This window comes from Podarcis raffonei, chromosome 11 (assembly GCF_027172205.1).
Source record: "Podarcis raffonei isolate rPodRaf1 chromosome 11, rPodRaf1.pri, whole genome shotgun sequence".
Taxonomy (NCBI): domain Eukaryota; kingdom Metazoa; phylum Chordata; class Lepidosauria; order Squamata; family Lacertidae; genus Podarcis; species Podarcis raffonei.
Window position 1 is genome coordinate 65,290,286 of NC_070612.1, and position 20,533 is coordinate 65,310,818.

The 20,533-nt window shown below is 46.2% G+C and overlaps 1 protein-coding gene across 3 annotated transcripts in view; it reads right to left on the reverse strand.

The window, feature by feature from the left end:
• TJP2 (tight junction protein 2) overlaps window positions 1–20,533 on the reverse strand; it is a 119,097-nt gene that overhangs the window by 86,812 nt on the left and 11,752 nt on the right. The window contains exon 1 of one of the 3 annotated variants that reach the window (XM_053408819.1): window positions 13,815–13,925. The exons of the other annotated variants lie outside the window; for them this stretch is intronic. The gene's annotated coding sequence lies outside the window, so the exon portion shown is untranslated. Of the gene's footprint in view, window positions 1–13,814; window positions 13,926–20,533 lie in introns of those variants that run through there. 3 annotated transcript variants of the gene reach the window in all.

Genomic DNA, 20,533 nt, shown 5'->3' on the forward strand with positions numbered 1-20,533 from the left:
ACCTTCTCCCCACCCAATGTTAGGCTGCTACAGAGACGGCTTCTCTGCACCAGCCTCTACTGCCAGAAAGCAGCATTGCTGGTGGTGCCATAGAAAACTACCACCGGAGGATGTCAGAGGAAAGCCCTGCAAAGGATATGGCAGTAACTTTAGATCCACTGGATCCAAGAACCTGTGGATCTCACAAGTTCAGGGCCCTCCAGGCTGACATAGAAAGAAACTAGAAAGAAGCCTTCCCCACCTTCTGACCAGGCCAGCAGGAGCCAGCAGGGCTTGGGAGGCAGCAGTGGCCCAGTCCCTCCTTAGCACAGTCATGGCGCTTTGAGGCCAAATAAAAGGAATGAAGTCAGAGGGCAGAAGGAGAACAGAGACATTGAAGTTAAAAGGTTCAGGATGAAGCTCAAACATGAATGTTTGTTTTGGAGCTCCCTCTCCTCTTCGGCTCCTCATTAGTCTCTCTTAGTCTCTCCTAATCACCGTGATTGGCTTAGGATGCCTAGCCTTTGCTTCCAGTACCAAGAGACAAAGAAAAAGGCCCTGTGCACTACCAACCATTGTGTACTGGCACTTGCAAGTGTGTTGTTGTAAAAAATGACCAACACTGCTCAGACAAAGCAAATTGTAAAGGTTCTCAGGTTCAGGGCAAAGCCACTGAAACACAGTAAAGTCACACGGCCATGCTAGATATTTATCAGCATGATTTAATTAGGGCATAACTAATGTGTGCAGACATGTCGAGTGGGAAGAACAGCTTTGAAAGTGCAGGCCACATACACAAACACAACTTTTAAGTACCTATGCAAAATATTGCAAGAAATTCGGGGGGGGGTTACCCAAAAATGTAGTAAAGATACTTTTGCACAATTGGAGTCTCCTTACTTACTGACAGGACTGAGAAGCAATGAAAAGTGATTTAACTTGTTCTTACAAAATAAATAAAATGTAAAGGAACTCGGGGTGGCCTATGTGGTTCTTTCCTCTTCTGTTTTAGCCTCAGAACAAGCCTGTGAGGCATGTTGGGCTGGGAGTGCATGACTGGCTGTGCCTAAAATCACTCTGTGAGCTTCATAGCCAAGCTGAGATTTGAACCAGATCTCCTCACTCCAAGTCTGAAGCTCTAACACAGAGATGGGCAACCTCTGGTCTCATCAGTCCCAGGCAGCATGGACAATGGTCAGGAATGATGGGAGTTGCAGTCCAACAATATTTGGAGGGTGACAAGTTGCCACATTACTGCTCTAACATTCTAGTCCCCCACATTTTAGGCCCCATTTAAAGCAGAATCATATCCCTTCAATGATCAGTCCCTCTTCCCTTTGAAAAGTCATGACTATTTAAAGGGGTTTAAATGTATATAAATACCTACATACCTAACACCACAGCCCTCATCAGCTTTAAGAATCTGTTTATTTATCTATCTTTGTCCCCTCACATTACGATCCAAATCAACATGGAATAAATCTGCACCACCTGCTAACAAAAGATAAAACAAGGTGCTCTCATTTAAATTTTTCCCTTAGCTTATTTGCAAAGTCTTTACAAATGCCAATTTGAGCCATCTGATCAGATTGCTCCCAGACTTTAAACAGAATTAAAAGGAATGTTGCCTAAAATCTTACAAAATTACAAACCACAAAAACATCATAGAAAAGGTATTTACAACATTTTCTTTCCAAATAGACTGTTTTCCACAGGCCATAGGCAAATACAACAGAATCCCCAAGAACTGTAATTTGGAAGTTAAATGCCACTGAAATCTTTTTGACTTCATCCCAATTCATACAGGGCTCCATAAAGTACTTTCTACATATTGCAAGGCCCTAGAGCAGGGCAGCCCAACTTTCCATACCAAGAGGGCTGCAAGAGTCCTTATTGCAAAATTGGCCGCCCCCACCAGCTCTGGTGCTGCCTCCTCGAAGCTGGCCAAGTGAGGTGCTGGGCTTCAGGAAGGAGGCCAGAGGACTCGAAGGCCCTACCAGAGCCCTGACGCCTCCTTCCTAAGCCCAGTGTCTTGCTTTCCTGGTTTTGGGGAGGCAGCACAAGAGCAGGGTCAAATGTTGCTGAGAGCCACCAAAAAGGCCTTGAGGGTCACATGTTGGACCTCCCTGCCCCAGAGTGTCTCTCCCCTCCCAACACACTGGACAACAGACTCAGGTGTCACTGGTGTGGCACATCATTAATTGTGTCGGGTTAACAGAAAACAATATCAGACGTTATACTCACAGCGGATCCACCAAAATCAGTTAAGTTAACTTAGACATCATGACTAACTTAAGCTTACAGGATAGAATCCAAAATGCACAACAGGGCTTCTCCTTCCTTTCCTACCCCCTGTACCCCCAATGCACCCCCAATCTGATTCAGATAACTGGGGGACCCTCCAGAGCGGAACTGTGGTATCTGGTCCTGTTTCACAAGTGCAAAGTTCATTTGCAGAAATGGGCAGACATAACTGGACACCACCACTAAATATCAGTGCTGTGTTCTGAGTACAACTTAGTCGGCTATCACCCTATAGAACTGTTCTCCAGATTATTTTGTTAGTCAAAAACATACAACTAAATAGATTACAACAGTCTCCATACTGCCTTGGTCCTCAACTCCCTGTCAAAATAACGTTTGTTTGGCTTTACTTTGGCCCGGCCCCTGACTCTGTCAATGATTTAGTCACTGTTCTTGGAACTAATCTTAGCTCTCTAAAAAGGCTAAACAAGCTAGAAATATGTGTTACGAAAAAGGAGCAATGCAGAAGCAAGCACCAGGTGGCTGGAATGGTAAACAGGATGTGGGTGTTATTGGATTGTACCGTGGGAACCAGGAACAGTCTATTCACTGCTCTGAGCGCCGGATGTTAGCTCAGAGTGACACATGACCCTGTACTGGAAGTACATGGGTGGAGTTTATTCTCTCTCTGCAGTTGGGAAGCAGAGTGTGCAGACATGTTTTCTCTGTACTGGTGAACGACAGGAATAAAGACATGTAAATATATTTCTGTCTGGCTCTTTCCCCCCTCCCTGGGAGAGGAGTGGGAGGAGTGGTGTGTTCTCCTTCACGTTGAGGAGAATCGCCGATTGGAGACCTCCTTTGATCTTGCCGGGAGTCGCAGACAGGAGGTCAAAAGGATTCAAGCCGGGCACCTGGAGGGTGGCCAAATTCCTAAGAGCTGGAGGCTCTGCTCGCTTGAATTCCGACATCTGGTAGCAGAGGATGGTTTCGATCCATTGAGAATCAGCATGAGAGGTGAGAGGTCGATGAATCGTTGCCATCCTCTGCACCTAAGGAGATAAAGAAAAGCGTCTGCCTGCAGCCAGAAAGCTGAAACAGACAGCTGGACACCGAGAGGAGTGTGTTTCAAGGCAACGGAGCCCCAAAAAAGGTATGCTGCATTTTGGGAGAGAGAAAAGTGAACGCAGAAAGGTTTAATTCTCTGGTTCACGAGAAAGAGCTGCATTTTAAGAAAAACAGCTCTGAAAGAGCAAGCTTGCATACCAGGAATTCCTGTGGTGAGATAAGGAGTTCCGTCCTGAGCAGGTTGCTAGGCAACGTCTGCCAGTTACTGAGTGGCCTAAAAAGAGCCTGGGAAATCGAAAGTGTATCTGCGCAGCTGTGCAAGGGTTTTGAAAAAACAGCCCAACAGTTTGCCTGCCAGTGAAAGCAGTAAACAAAGACTTTTGGAGTTTACTGGCTTGAAAAGTGAAAGCTGGCTTGGGATTGAGTGCAAACTGACCCTAGGATTCAGCATGGATGCCAGGAAGGGGGGAGTGCCCCTGAATGCCGTGGTTCTAGATGAACACAGCCGGCTTGCTGCACTGGAAGTAAAGGACAGGGGGAGGGAGGAACGGAGTTCTAATTCCCCCGCAGATGAAGCTACTGGAGAAAAGGCTCTAGCTTTGAACGCTGTCCGATGTTACAATTGTGGACAGGCTGGGCATCTTCAGCGGAACTGTAAGAAGCCACGTCAGCCTAAAGGAGCGAAGGGCCGCTCAGCAAAGCCTGAGGCGTCAGGCAAAGGTCACACCAAGACTTCGGTGAAACCTGGAAAAGCTTTGATGGCGAAAGGAACCACGCCAGATGTTGGGAACGCGTTTATTATCGACACTGCAGCGACGGTTCATATGTCCCCACACAGAGGACTCTTTTCAACGTTTAAGAAGCAAAGCTTCACTGTCACACAGGCCAACGGTCAGGAGCTGGTAGCGGCCGGCGTGGGGACTGTCTATCTTAAGAGTCTGGACTTGACAATAAACAATGTTTACTTGGTTCCTGAATTGAAGTTCAATCTGCTGAGTGTTTCGCAGATTGCAAAGAGAGGACTGAAACTGTCCTACGATGCTGAGAGCTGCGAGATCTACAAAGATGGAGAGTTATATCTTTCTGCCAAACAGAAGGATGGACTATATTTGTTGACTTTTGCACAAAGTGATTACATGGAATGTAATTCATCTGTGTCTAACCTAGTTTCTCTTGCAGGTGTGAGCAAGAAGAAGACCGGAGTCAACAGAGCATTTCAGCGGGTGTATGCTGATGTGATTGGTCCTCTAGAACCATCTAGAGGCAATGCAAGATATTATCTTGTGTGTGTGGATCATTTCTCTAACTATGTCTGGGTTTATGTGTTGAGAAAGCCACAGGAAGCCTTGGAGAGGTTTCAGGAGTTTTGTGACAAAGTTAAGAGTATGCATGATGCTAACATTGATTGTCTATTCACAGATGAGAAGCAGATTTTTCTTTTACAGGATTTCCAAAGGTTCCTGCAGAAGAAGGGAATAAGACACAAGGTTTCTGTTTCAGCGGAAGCGTGGAACAGGGGTGTCTGTGTACGGGTGAACAGAGAATTGCAAAAGGGGATGGAAGCGCAATTGCTAAGTTCACATCTGCCACATGAGTACTGGGCCGAGTCTCTAATGTCGTTCTGTTATACGAAGATGAGAAAGGTTTCAAAAGAGTTGGGAAGTTCTCCTTTTGAGAAACTGTTCCACAGAAAACCTTCTGTTGCCCATTTCAAGGTTTTTGGGTCTCATGTGAGAACAGAAGCTCCAGGTGGAGTAAAGAATGCCAGAGGCATTTTTGTGGGTTATGAAAAGGGTCTCTACAGAGTAATTTTGTCTGAATCTGGTCAGGTGATTCTCACAAAATTTCTAGAGAGTGCTCCTCAACAGGAGAGAGTGATAGTACACACATTTCCCACTGAGGACGATTCAGATGATGATGATTTCACTGATTTCAGCTGTACAGAAAGTGATGACACTGATAGCTCGGAGAGCTCAGTTGTCACAGTCATTGAGAGGAAGTCTCACACAATAGATAGGCCTTCACAACTGAAGGATGAACCACTGTTTACCATTGGAACTAGTTCTCCAAAGAGTCCTGAGACTGGACCAGTGAGCAGAGAGGATCAGCACCTCATACGTAGGTCTGAGAGAGTTACAAAGGGTCAACCACCCAAGAGGTACTCAAAAGAGTTTGCTAACTTAGCTGTTGCATGTGTTGCTGTTGTAAACAACCGAGGACAGGTTGGAGCTGTGTCTAAGTCAGAGACAAAGACACAACAGAGAGTTGCTAGCCAAGGTAATGCAGATGCACTCATTCCTTGGAAACCAGACAACCAGAGAGGAACACTGGGGAAACCAGTGGCGGGGAGTTCCAAGGGTGGAACTGAAACAACAGGGGAGTGTTATGTGTATAACAACTGTTTGTTTTCTTCTCTGGATCATGCTTTGCTTGCTGCAACACGCATTGATTCTTTTGGGGGAGGATGTTACGAAAAAGGAGCAATGCAGAAGCAAGCACCAGGTGGCTGGAATGGTAAACAGGATGTGGGTGTTATTGGATTGTACCGTGGGAACCAGGAACAGTCTATTCACTGCTCTGAGCGCCGGATGTTAGCTCAGAGTGACACATGACCCTGTACTGGAAGTACATGGGTGGGGTTTATTCTCTCTCTGCAGTTGGGAAGCAGAGTGTGCAGACATGTTTTCTCTGTACTGGTGAACGACAGGAATAAAGACATGTAAATATATTTCTGTCTGGCTCTTTCCCCCCTCCCTGGGAGAGGAGTGGTGTGTTCTCCTTCACGTTGAGGAGAATCGCCGATTGGAGACCTCCTTTGATCTTGCCGGGAGTCGCAGACAGGAGGTCAAAAGGATTCAAGCCGGGCACCTGGAGGGTGGCCAAATTCCTAAGAGCTGGAGGCCTAAGAGCTGGTACCTATTTTATAGATGTTTAAATCCTTAATAATACTCTATAACTATGCATGATAAGTGGTTGTTAGTTAATGTGTAGAGTCTCTGGGTGAGATCATATGTTTTTAGTTATTAGCTCTGCATGTATTTCTAATTCTTATTTTGTGGCACATTGGATTGCGGTAAATTGACAGCAGAGCTCCATGTGATTTGTGGGGAGCCTCGAATTACAGCCTGGTCCTGCCTATGTGACCTGTGCATCTGTGTGTAGCACACAGGTCCCATAACTGAACATGCAACTATGCTTGTATGATCCCCAGTCCAGGCTAAAAATTCTATTCCTGACACAGAAGCTGAGGACCTCCTGCCTCCACCTCATACCTCCAAAACACAAATCCTCAAGCCCCACATGAACCAGCCCTCACTGCTATGTAAATGCGTTTTACATGGAAACATTTTCACAAGTTTATTCAATTATATTCATGGGAAGATATATACCCCCAATTTATTATAATATATCACCATTTCATAATACAAAAAGAAAGAGGAACAACTGGATGTAATTTTTTCAAGAAGAAATTGTGCTTTTAAAACCCCATGTACTTTATGAAGATGTTGCTATGGATTTAAAATGGAAGAGACTCTTGAGTAGGAGAAAAATGTAAAAAGAATTTTATCTTCAAACAACAAGAATGTGATTCTAAATTGCAGTTTATGTTGCAACCCTCTCTGTATCTGAAACTGCTTGTTCAGCTGAGTTTCATCAACTATGGTTTACTCAAATATAATCCCATGAACTACCATGTAATCCCATTTATCTTACTAAATTTACTCCTTGTCCCTGGGCACCTCTGGCACCTCTGCCCCTTGGTCCCTCCTGCCCTTTGCTTGTTGCATATAATAATTTCCCAGAAGACTCCACATTTTACTATTGGAGACAGTTAGAAGATGGTTCAGCATGAAAGGATAGTGGAAATATATCACAAACAGAGGATCTGTACATTTCAGCTACATGCAACTGAAATAATTGCACATACAAGCAGGGTAGATGTCAAGCCACAATTGTTGAGTTTATCCTCCTTACCAAACGTTCTCATTCTAGAATTACATTTGCACGTGATATCAAATCTTAGTTTTGTGAATGAGCCTCAGTCTGATATATATGCTTTCTCTCCCCCCCCTCCCTTCTTTTCTTTCGTGTGGCTTCAACAGCAGAAGCATTTGTTTCAATTGCTATTATGTCCAAAACCAAACTGTGGCTTAGTTTTAGTAAAGTAAAATGTAATCTATGGTTTCTGAATCAAACACAGGCAGCAACTGTCACGAACACATCTGCCCCAAGTAGAGAAGCACAGCACAAGTTAAGAAGCAATCAGGCAGCCGGGAGCAGTCCCCCTCCCCCTTCCCGCAGAGAGCAGGAAGGAGAGACGTCCGCTCACTCAAGAAGCACTCCCCTGAGCCCAAGGAGTAGACATATGGGAAAGGTATTAGGAAACAAACCCAGAAACATAAGGGTCATAGATTCAGGATATTCTGCAGAACCAGGAAGCACTCCTCAGAAGGGTCTCCTGACACGTAAGGTACGGAAGCTCCAACAGAGCATCCGAGACTGTTTGTTTTGCAATAAATCTTCAAGCTAATTACAACCTGTGTGCTGTGCTATCAAGACGGCCTGGGCTCCTGACAGCAACCATTTTCGGGGCATCCAATCGACATTCAATCACCAACACACGGTTCCTTTTGGACCCTCAAGAAGGCGGGTGGGGTGTAACAGGGTGGGGTACAATTATACGCACTCTGCCAAAGCATGCGAGGTCCGGGAATGGAACCCCTGTGCAAAATGGTTGCTGCCTGTAACTAAAACACTTCTGTCCAATTTCCCCCATCATGGAACTCAAGGCAGCATTACACAGGGTCCCAGACAGTCGCCTATCCAGGCACCACAGGTGCTGGCTCTCGGGGGTCAAGGCTCTTTGGGCCCCCTCAATCTTTTTTGTTAGGGGTTCAGTCTCCCCCCCCCCCGTTCAGGCCGGGCGTGGAGCATTGTGCATGGGGCACCAGGGCCCCTGTTTTTCCGAAGATGGCACCTCTGCCAGGCACTAACCAGACTCAGACCTGCTTAGCTTCAACCAGATGGCTGCATCCCTTGCCCTCAGACCATGTCCTGAGACTTCATGATCCTGGCTTGTTCAGATGAACCATTGTTAACATTAACCACATAATGGCTCATTTCCAACTATTATTCCAGGCTTTCGAAAGTGGAGAAGATCTTAGCTTGTTTCAAGCCCAAGTTCCCTGTTTTGTACAAACATGGAAACTGAGGTTCAATGTTAATTAACAAACCAGGAAAACATGTGGAACTCTGTGTTTATGGGATGGATTCTTTTTGAGAAGTATTGCCTTGTCATTTTCACTTGGTTTAAGTGAACTAGATTCTCCCATGTTCTCACTACATTTCTGCTTGTTTTTCCCTTCTAAAACGTTCTGATCTGTCACATGGCATCATTTTAGATGAATTACTAAGACAGAACTAAGATATCTGAACATTAACAGGAAAAAAACAAGAAGTGAAAACAAAGGAGAAGCCAGTTCAAAGTGTTTGGTCCATCTGGCAAACTTCGCAGGAAGGAAGCACAGAAAGAGGGGGAAATACTCTGTTGCACTGTTACCTCTAGTAGTGTTTGAGAAATCGCTTTAAACTAGCACATTAATGACAACAAATGTTTATGCTTTTGAACCAGGGAAGATGAAAGTCTCAGTGCCTGAAGAGAAATCAGTGAACAGTCTTTCACAAAAATCTAAGCCAAGTGCTGAGTAGATGATGTCTGGAAGACAGAGAATTTCAGGGTTGAAGGAAATCAGAAGAGAAGAGGGTAACAGAATAACAAATAAACTGGAAACGGGCAGAGGGGTGTGTGTGTGTTTTTTTCGGGGGGGGGGAGGAGACAAGCGGGAAAGGAGAATGGGAGAAGAAATCACAGGAGATGGGCAAAATACTTTGAGAGGCATGTGGGGGTGGGAAGGGGAAAATATACAACAAAAGCATTCTCCACTTGGCGAGCATCTGGATCAGCCAATTCTGCCTAAAATGGAAAGGCTGGCTCCCAATACCTCCAGAATCAATGTCTGTACTAGCATGAAGATTACATATCAGTAGAAAATGAAATCAGTAATTCCCAAGGGCTTATGCACCTCCACCTGCCTCCATTTTATGGCTTCCGCTTCCCCTGCACCACCATTTTGTGATGGCCTCTATGATTTTCAGCCATCTCATGTGCGTTCTGGGGTAGAAAGTCTTAGAACATCTGCTTTACCATTTTCTTGTAGGGAAAGTATGGCAACCTCTTGATCATTTTGGTTGTCCATATCTATACTTTTCCTAGTTCACAAGGTCCTATTTGAGATGGGGGAACTAGAATTGTGCAACATATTCAAAATGTAATTGCACCACAGATGAAGTGCTGAATCATACTGGAGACAAATCATGTGAAACTCTCTCTTCTGTACAGTCAACTCTGTACCGTACTCCCTTTGTATTATATGGGGCTTTGTTGTTGTTTAGTCTTTTAGTCGTGTCCAACTCTTCGTGACCCCATGGAACAGAGCACTCCAGGCTGTCCCACCATCTCGTCCTCTGTCGTCCCCTTCTCCTTGTGCCCTCCATCTTTCCCAACATCAGGGTCTTTTCCAGAAAGTCTTCTCTTCTCATGAGGTGGCCAAAGTATTGGAGCCTCAGCGTCACGATCTGTCCTTCCAGTGAGCACTCAGGGCTGATTTCCTTCAGAATGGATAGGTTTGATCTTCTTGCAGTCCATGGGACTCCCAAGAGTCTCCTCCAGCACCATAATTCAAAAGCATCAATTCTTCGGCAATCAGGCTTCTTTATGATCCTGGTCTCACTTCCATTCATCACTACTGGGAAAACCATAGCTTTAGCTATACTGACCTTTGTTGGCAAGGTGATGTCTCTGCTTTTTAAGATGCTGTCTAGGTTTGTCATTGCTTTCCTCCCAAGAAGCAGGCGTCTTTTAATTTCGTGACTGCTGTCACCATCTGCAGTGATCATGGAGCCCAAGAAAGTAAAATCTCTCACTGCCTCCATTTCTTTCCCTTCTATTTGCCAGGAGGTGATGGGACCAGTGGCCATGATCTTCGGTTTCTTTATGTTGACCTTCAGACCATATTTTGCGCTCTCCTCTTTCACCCTCATTGAAAGGTTCTTTGATTCTTCCTCACTTTCTGCCATCAAGGTTGTGTCATCTGCATATCTGAGTTTGTTGATATTTCTTCCAGCAATCTTAATTCCGGTTTGGGATTTATCCATTCCAGCCTTTCGCATGATGAATTCTGCATATAAGTTAAATAAGCAGGGAGACAATATACAGCCTTGTCGTACTCCTTTTCCAGGTATGGAGCTTACTCCCAGGTAATTTGGATTTTTGCCATTCTGGAAACAAATTAAGCCATTTTTGAGTTCTATCCAAATGCTTGTATTAAAATTCCAATAGCAAATCCAAGATTTAAAGTCCTTTAAAAAGAATTATTATGGAAGTACTGCAAGGTGAGACTTCAAATCACAATGATTAAAAGTTTTTTAAAAAACACATAGTAGAAAATTATGTTAGCTGAACAAAACAAAAAAAACCAAAGTGAGAGAGCTATCTTGTACATGGTAAAATATGTAATCATTCCATTTTATGAAGTACTTAACAGCTGACTTGGCAGCACTGAGTTTTTGACTCCCTCCATCCAACCCCAAATTAAAGTTGAGAAAAAACAAAACTTTTCCAGACTCCTCTATCAGGATTCCTTTGCGCCATTTACTTATTCAGGCTTCCATTAAAAAGCTCAAAGTTCAACAAAGTGCTCTGGGGATTAAATGCAAAGGCCGCATTCAATTATCCATAAGCAAGATAGAAATGTCAGACCCAGGACATTTGCACTGCCTGGTCTAATATTGAAGCTTCCTGTCAGAACAAAATTAAAGATCTTGGCAGGTAAGGAAAAAAGAAAAAGAAAAAAGGCCTTGCACATTGGCTTGTCTATTGTTTCTGAGTTTCTGCTGTGGCACCATCATTAATAAATAAGGCAGGAACCAACCCTGCACTATTTCCCCAGTGTTTAAAAAACTGGACAGACCTGTTAGGAAGAACTTAAGATTTCATTCTAATACAGACAGGAATTTCTGGGTTTTTAATGATCTGTTGCATGGTTAATCGTCTCTCCCCTACTCACTGAAAAAGACACATGTACAGCCTCCTCCTTAAAAGTATTCTGCTAGCAGAAACTCTGCTGGCCACGAGCAGTTTTTATGCGGGGATCATATGGAACTACGCGTTGTTGACAAGGCAGTTGCCTAACTAGCAAGGGTACCTTGAGCCCTCGCTCAGGACGCAGCCCAGATGGAACCCAGAAAGCAATCATCTGGGTGCTCAAGTGGGCATCTCCCAAGGGCACAGACCCTCCTAGTTGCCATTCTATCCATCCTCTAAGGTGGACTAGCAATATTTTAGAAGCTGGAGAACACAAACTGAATAACACATGACTGTACTTGGTCGGGGGGGGGGGAGCGCTGCCCTGAGGCCCAAATGCAGTTCTCCGAACCTCTCTCTCTCTGCACTCAGAGAGACTTTCCCTAGGCCACTTCTGCTGCCTCGCCAATCCACTCTGTGGCCCTACTCCAGACCCCTTCCAAGTGTTTCTCCCCCTTCCAATGCCCTGGCTGGAGAAAGTCCTTGCATCCTGATAATGCCTCCTGCTTGCCTGGATGAGGACAGGTTTACTACTATGCTCCCAGAAAGTTGCCCAGACCCTCAGACTGAAAAAAGTTCCTCATCCCTGACCTAGTGAGTTCAGGGCTTTGCAACAATCTGAGAGAGATTGCTCAGAGCTACAGAACAACTTCAGGCCCGAACAGGACGTGACACTGACTGGACATGCATGAATGCATGCCTTTTAGAGTTCTTCTTCTTCTTCTTGCTGCTGCTAAAAGCGGTTGAAAGGAGGGATCTATTCGGGATCTGCCCTTATGCCATGTCCCCAATCTAAACTGCCTCCCTTTATTTGCCTGTGTGTTTGCTCTGGGTGGTGCTGGGCTGTGGAGAGGAAATGCACTGAGGAACCTGCGTTGGGGGAAAGAGTTGCACCCCCCCCCCGGGCCATGCTGCAGCAATAAGTCTCACCAGACACATACGCTCCCACAGCTGCTTTTAGCAAAATATAAAGAAAAGAAAGAAAGAAAGAAAGAAAGAAGACACACATTCACACAATTGTGTTCTCAGTTGTTCTGGATGAATGGACCTGAGCAAATGGGTACAAATTATAAGGTGTTTTGACTGAACAACTACACCTGAAGTTGACAGACTGTCTTTGGCTGGAATTGCCCAAGTGGATTTCAGGCAACAGATAGAAGCCGGACCAGACGACCTTTGAGGTCTCTTCTAACATAATGTCTGTCCTGCACCTGCAAGAAATCAGTTCTGCAGAGTGCAATGCTAATATTAATGCAGGCTCCTTCAGTGTTTGTGACTGCTGAACACTTTGTTTAAGGCAAGCCCACACAGACATATAATTTTATTATATAATTTGTTTTTAAACTGCTGATGTTATTTATATGCTGATGAATGTTATGTCAACATCTTTTCAATGTTTGATTTTTTCAGTACAGTATCTTTTTAAAAAGCTTTCTCATGTTGTACATTACTTAGAGCTCTTTGTTGACTAAGTGTATATAGAGTCTGTTAAATAAAAAATAAATAAAATAAACCAGCATGACACAGGACGTATATAACAGAGCACACCACCTTGGAATCCCCCCTCCTCCATTGTAATTGGGCTCCAAAGAAGCCTTCTACCAAAGACAAATGTGGTGCGGATGAAGGAGGACTCCCTTGCTCCCGGCCCTGAACTTCCCTGCTCAAAATGGCTTGAAAAAATATCCTATTGACTCCAACAGAAACATGTTTCAGCCCCAAACAAACTGCAGTTTCGTAAAATTAATCAATGATATCTGAAAATACGAGAAGCGCATCACCTGAAAAACCGAAGGTCTTTCAAGAAGTAATAAGCGTATAAGTTGCAAAAGAAAACAATGTTAATGTACAGTATCAGCTTTCAATTCGAATACCTGCAAACCCCTTGGGAGCGCCCCGCCCGCCCCGCTCGGGAAACCTGCGGCGCCAAGGGGTCGGCCTGGGCCAAGACGGATTTGGCCCGGGAAGTCCTGGGCACTCCTTGGCCGCCAGCCCGAACCCCGCGAGCTGGGAGACCCCGAAGGAGAGGGAGGGAAAGAGGAGCGGGCGCCCCCTGCTGCCAGCCAGGAAACCGGACGAACCGGCTCGAGTCCCACATTCCGGAGGGAAAGGGGACAGGAAGGCGCAGAGGGGCGCAAAGGCCACCCTCTGGGTTCCCGTGCCAGCCCCTCCAAGGGGAGCCCTGGGCAGCCCCGTTTGAAGTTCGGGGGCCAGGGGTTTGCGCCACGAAGTTGTCCGCGCAAGCAAATGTGCCAGTGGGAAGCAGCTCCGAGCTGCGCTTTGGCTGCGCCCCGCTGCCTCTCCCGCCCCCGTCCAGGAGCGGAGGGAGGCCGAGCGCAGCCCGGGAAGCGGCGCCGAAAGAGCGCCAGCCCCGACGTACCTGGAGCAGCGACGCCGAGACCCTTGCCCCCCCGCCTCGGATCCGGACTCGGCCAGGCGCGCCCTTCGCTCTCCTCCTCGCGGCTCCGACTATTTCCTGTTTCGAGGGGGCGGGATGCCCCGGGGAGGCGGGCGGGCAGGCGGGCAGGTGAGCGCCGCGAGGAGGGAAGCGCGAGGAGAGCCGCGCCCCGCCTCAGAAAACACGGCCGTGGGGCCGGGCCGGGAGACGGGGCCTGTCGGCGGGCCGGGAGTTCAGCGGAGAGACTTGGAAGCTGGAAGCGTCGAGTTCGACGGCCCCCGAGGCTGCCCTCGCCCACTCCCGGCCCCGCGTGGGCTCGAGCCCGGACTCCGCGGGCGGCGCCGTCGCAGCAGCAGAAGCTCCGAGGGCCCCTCCGTCGCGCCCCGCCCCGCCCCTCGGAGGAGTCTCGGAGCGAACGTCCTCCCCGCGTGGAAACGGACCCTCGGCTCGAAGGGCCCCGCGCTTCTGGGCGCTGAGCCTGGGAAACGGGGCCGGAGTTTCTGCGACTCTGCCTGGACCTCCGAGGAAGCGGAATGGCGGAAGACTCAGGACAGATGAAGAAAAGACTGCTTCATGCGGCGCAGTTGAACCGCGGAACTCCCTCCCACGAGAGTCCCATCCTCTTTTAAAGCCAACGTGGATTGGATCGATTCACGGAGGACCGGACCAAGTGACTCGTAGCCACGAGGGCGAAACTCCGCCGCAGCGGGAGGCCGTCGGCTTCCCAATTCGAGTTTCCACGGCTGGCTCCTGCGAGAACAGGGGGCTGGCCTGATCCGACAGCGCTATTCCGGTGTTCTTGCATAATTGTACATACTCATGGTCTCTGCTTCTGGAAGTGGCTAGCTCACTCTGTATATAACCGTTCCACGCAGTGGGAATCGAAGCAAACACAAAACTACACCCTGGGAAGGGAATCTAGATGGCAGTGCTTTTTTTTTCTTAAAAAGGGGTACTCTTATTTTCCTACTCATATTGAAATACTGCCCCTCAATGAGGGCAAACTTAGATTCACAAAACATTTCGGGGTATGCGTACCCCTGTGTCCCCCCCCCCCCGAAAAAAAGCACTGCTAAGTGGAATCCCCACACATAAAAATCATTTTGAAAATGCTTTTAAAATACATTGAATTTTCCATAAGGCTCACCATCGTCATCTAGTGTCACATTGCATATCACACTTAAAACACAAAACGATTTATTTGGAGCTGTATAGCTGAGTTGCTAAACAAGATCAATGGGGCAGAATAAATTTGGAACAAGTCGTTATGTGTAATTATTTATTCAAGGCATGGAGGCCTCCAAAGAGTCTGAGCCTAGAAACTATATAGGAGCCCTAAGGCACAGCTGAAGGGGGGGAGGAGTTTCCCCACACACTGATCATAAACTAACTCCCTACGCACAATCCCTGTCCTCCATTTTCCCAGAGTACGGATCTCACCCAGAGAGTGTGTGTACCTTTGGGCTCTTGAATACTATCCTGATATTTCTTCTTGATGTTCATTCCAAATGCCTGAATAACATTGTGCAACCGAGGTGGCACTGACTGCCACAGACCTTTTTCTGTAACATTGGCCAAAGGTGTAATGTTTCTGCCTTACAATGTTTTTCTCTTCCTCTCCCTGGCTCAGAAAGAGCGTAATTTCCTTGAGAGACCTCCTCTTATTGTGTTTGCTCAAGGTTTGGCACAATAACCTCTACTGAGGTTACCTATTACATATATGCATTAGTCACAATTAGAACATTTTCCAATTTGAGAGCAGCGAGTTCTGTTTGAAGCAACAAAACAACTACAGTGGTACCTTGGGTTAAGAACTTAATTCGTTCTGGAGGTCCGTTCTTAACCTGAAGCACCACTTTAGCTAATGGGGCCTCCTGCTGCTGCCGCGCCGCCGGAGCACAATTTCTGTTCTCATCCTGAAGCAAAGTTCTTAACCCGAGGTAATATTTCTGGGTTAGTGGAGTCTGTAACCTGAAGCGTATGTAACCCGAAGTACCACTGTAGTGAATATAACACCTGGATGGTGCTAGTCAGAGTTCCAGCTTGAATCACTGACAACCAGTGATAGTCCAGTGATAGTCTTGTGGCCACAAGATTTGACTCATAGCTGTAGTTTTGGTAAGCTTACTACTGCTTAATAATGATCAGTCTCAAGGCGATTTACAGTTAAAAAGTTAAAAACATGAAAACACCAAATGTATGTTAAACAAGACTAAAGTCCTAGTAAAGTAGAGACCAATTTTTCTAGTTGTTGTAAAAAAAAAAGCTTTTGATTGCTTCTGGAAAGTGCAGATTGTGGGCACCTTTCTTATCTCAACATAAATGCTCTTCCACACAACAGGGGCAGGCATTTCTACTTGTTATTTGGGACAAAAATTAGAGCTATTAAAAATTAAGGTCATTTTTATCCATTTCACTATAATGGGGAATCTAAAAATGGCTTTAACTTTTTTCTTGTTACAGAAGTGAATGAAATTTGCAATCACAGCCACTTTCCTCATAAATTTAGTGTATCAAATGGTTGAAGGCAGATACACCCAGATTTTTTGTGCAGGGCAGCTTTAAAGATTGCTTGTTATACAAATGACAAGTCTTTTAACTTCCCATTTTGTCAGAATTGGATGCTATTTGCAGGCATAGGCCTCCTTCTGAGGGGATGAAGTGTACCAAATGTCAGACTCATAACTGCAGTATCTCCCACAGGGGAGGGTTTTGCTAGTGTAAGGGATACAATAGGAATGGTGGGGGGGAGGGGGGAAGAGCATGGATCCCCAGGAAACAATGTGGTGAGGAAAATATCACTCTCTAGCAAGTACCTTTTCAACCCAAGCGTTGGGGGTGGGGGGAGGCTTCTTTCACCAATGTAGTTTGGGTGATACAGCCTCATCTCCTGGGAGAGGTCTCCACAAGCCTTGCAAAGGAGAAAGAGGGTGGGGGGGGAAATGCCACTGAACCCCAGGAAAGATTGGCTAAATCCACACAACACACACCCTGTGCTAAGGGCCCTCTTATTCCAAGAGTCACTTGGGGATGTGAGCTTCAGCATTTTGGGAGGTAGAATGGAGATCTCCATTGACTTGCGCAGGGGAAGAGAACAGATTCATGGGAAAAATAGTTTATAACCCCTCCAAATTTCTGTGGTTGGAGTGCTCCAAGAAAATAATTCAGTGATTAATGGCCAGACCTGTCCATCAAAAGTTTATTTTTAAAAACTATTCTCATTGGTTCTTCCTTTTTCTTCCCTCTTGTTTTATTTTTGCATGCTTGGAGAGACCATTCTAGAGAAGAGCAGAATTGGCATAGTTCATAATCTGTAAAAATAGTCAGAAGCATAGTTCCATTTTGAGACTGAGAGTTCTTACTAGCCAGAACTGCCAAATGTCTTCTGAAAATCCAAGCTGCCCCGCTGCGCTCCGGAGGCTTCGCGTTGCTTTCGCTGAAGCCAGGAGAGGCGCTGCACAGCTCTCCCTCTCTGCGCAGCACCCCTTCAGCGAAGCGGGAGGAGAAATGGAAGGGGCTCCGTTTCTCCTGCCGCTTCGCTGAAGGGGCGCTGCGCAGAGAGGGAGAGCTGCTTGGGCTTGCCAATCATAAGGCTGGCAGTTCAAATCCGTGCGACAGGGTGAGCTCCCTTTGCTTTGTCCTAGCTCCTGCCAACCTAGCAGGACCTGCACCAGTAGCAATTTAGTCCTGCTGGCCACATGACCTGGAAAAGTCGCGAACAAACGCTGACATCCTCGGCTGGAAAGGGGAGATGAGCGCCACACCTCATAGTTGATTTTGACTGAACTTAACCTTACCTTTTACACTGCTAAACCCACCATTCTGTTAATCCACTAATTCCTAGGAAGGTAACAAGGACTCAACTTGTAATACTTCTGTATGTGAAATAGCGAGGCAGATATTATGCTTCAGTTGGAACTAAACCCCTACTGACAAATTCACTTTCAGGAATGCTATTGGAGGGACCAAAGCCAAGTCCACGGATAGGTTATTGCCCAGCTATGTGGTGGGACATAACACGATGGACTGGGCTTGCTGCTTCATTTTTTTAAAAAAAAGATATTTATTGAAATTTTCCACTTTAATACATTAAAAAAATCAAAAAAGAAAAACAAAAAAGTTTAAAAACACATAGAGTTCACAATCCTTATTTTTCTATAACATATTTCCCTGACTTCCCCACACCTCCCCTTCTTATATTCCAATTCAAATTGTTAGTTCAGCAAGTTCTTATCCCTAATTTTTTTACCTTTTTCTATTTAGTTCATTTTTAAAAAACCAATTTTACCTTATAAACATCAATATTTATACATCAGTACTCATTCTTAAAACCTTTTTCTAAAGTCGACCCAAATTCTCTTCCACGACTTCCCCAATCTTCCACGACTTCCCCAATCTTTTTATTCAAAACAGAATAAAAACAAAAACAGATTATAATTATGCACCCTTTGGATTCCCAAACTCCACACCCCCCCTTTCCCGGTTTCAATCCCCAACAAATGTCCATCAGTCTTAATCTACTATCAGCCTGGAGATCTCACGTCCGAGGCTCTTAATTCTCTCTCAATTCCTCTCTGCCGGTTTTTTTGATGGTCCTTAATATTAAACACCAGATCTCGGAGAAGCTCTAGCCCAATGGGATCCATGTTTCTTCCAGCCAGACCTCCATACTTAAAAGTGGAGCCTGAATCTTGTTTCTTACTCCTTTCAAGTCCAAATGTCCCCAAAGCTCCAACTTCCACCTTAATCAGATTTGTAATCCTTGGATCTTCAGATCTCCACATAAGGAGATCTCTCCATTCTTCAATCTCCAATTCAAACCAGATTTTCGACATCAAGTTCTTATTTTCCTTTGTAGCCATCATGTCAGGCCTCTGGCTCTCCTTTGTCATCTGCAGCATTACAGCTCCTCCTTCCTTTTCCTCAGGAACAACATATATCTCTTTCTCCACACTCTCAAAGCTCTCAAGTTTCTCTTCTTGTCCAGCTGCATGGACTTCCTGAGTCAAGTCCTTATCAAATTCAATGAGTTTATTTACTGTTAAATCCAGAGTTGCAACATTTGTAGCCAAAACATCAATTTGGCCTTGTAACTTTCCCAAGAGAACAAAAACTCTGTCCAACTTAGCTTGTATTTTCCCTCCTTCAGCCATTCTTGTAATGTCCCAAAACCCCCTCTAGAGGGATATTGGTTACTTAATATTCCTTCCAGTTCAAATGCAAAAGTCAAGTTAGTTTGTATCAGTTCTTCCTTGTTTTCAACATATTATAACCAAATTGTAACAAATATAACCAGCAGAGACAACAGAAACAAAGCTCTCTTTTTCAGTCTTGACAGCTAATTTGACAGCTGTCAAACTCTTCAATACCTCTTCAACAGGCTCTCTCGCGGATCACTCCTGGGTCCGGGGGGGGTGGCACTTCAGCTCCCAAAATTAGCTCTTATCCTCCAGTAAGATTTCTTATGGGACGCGGGTGGCGCTGTGGGTAAAACCTCAGTGCCTAGGACTTGCCGATCGTATGGTCGGCGGTTCGAATCCCCGCGGCGGGGTGCGCTCCCGTCGTTCGGTCCCAGCGCCTGCCAACCTAGCAGTTCGAAAGCACCCCCGGGTGCAAGTAGATAAATAGGGACCGCTTACCAGCGGGAAGGTAAACGGCGTTCCGTGTGCTGTGCTGGCTCGCCAGATGCAGCTTGTCATGCTGGCCATGTGACCCGGAAGTGTCTCCAGACAGCGCTGGCTCCCGGCCTCTAGAGTGAGATGAGCGCACTACCCTAGAGTCTGGTAAGACTGGCCGGTACGGGCAGGGGTACCTTTACCTTTAAGATTTCTTATACTGCCAAATCGTGAAATTAATGTCTTTTACCCAATAAAAAAGATTATCTTGACCTTAGTTAGCAGGTCCTTGCTTTAGATTATTTACAAGACGGGGAGACGGACTTCCTGTTTGCGCCTTCCCCGATCGTGCCTAATTCAAAAAAAAAATTTCTTTGCAAATCCAATTTCTGTACTACTCACGGGTTGTTGCTTTAAAGTCCAATTACTCACAAGAAGAAGTCAGCGCTCTCCAGCTATGGCAATGCGGCTTCACTCCGCAGGAGAAGCAGTCGACTCTCAGCACCGCGCCGCTCACCCCGTCCCCCGTTCCGAAGCCTTTAAAAAGGTCGTTTGCAGGTCGGGGGGGGCGCAAATGGTGCCCGCCGAGTCACCAGGTTCACAGGCTTCACCGCCTGTGATTTTTAAGGGTCCCCGCGTCGCCGCAGCAGGAAGACCCAAATCCTGCGGAGCCGATTCCCTCCGGAGCTCGGAGGGAATCCGCCATTCGCCGATGGCGCTAACCCGGAAGTCTGGGCTTGCTGCTTCAGTCAGCCAATCACCTGCTCCCACTACTGCAGTAGCGGCTGACACCAGTATTCCAAAACAGGTATTCTACTCGGCTTCCGGTGCCAGTCTGTCTTAATGGATGCCGCTCTTACGACAGTGGGAGATCGTTAGCGAAGCTAAACAAGGATTGAGGGTAAATGTCCTTCTAAGTTCCCCCCAGGGCCAAGGGGGAATGGGCTTCACTCGCAGATCGTCTCGATACCTTTCGCTCCGACAAGGAATGTGGGAGCAGGGAGACGCTGAGTGCAAAAAGCACTTTGCCTATTGGTAACCCTCCATTACGCCATTAAGAAGCAAAGGTTCTTCTGTTCATTAAAA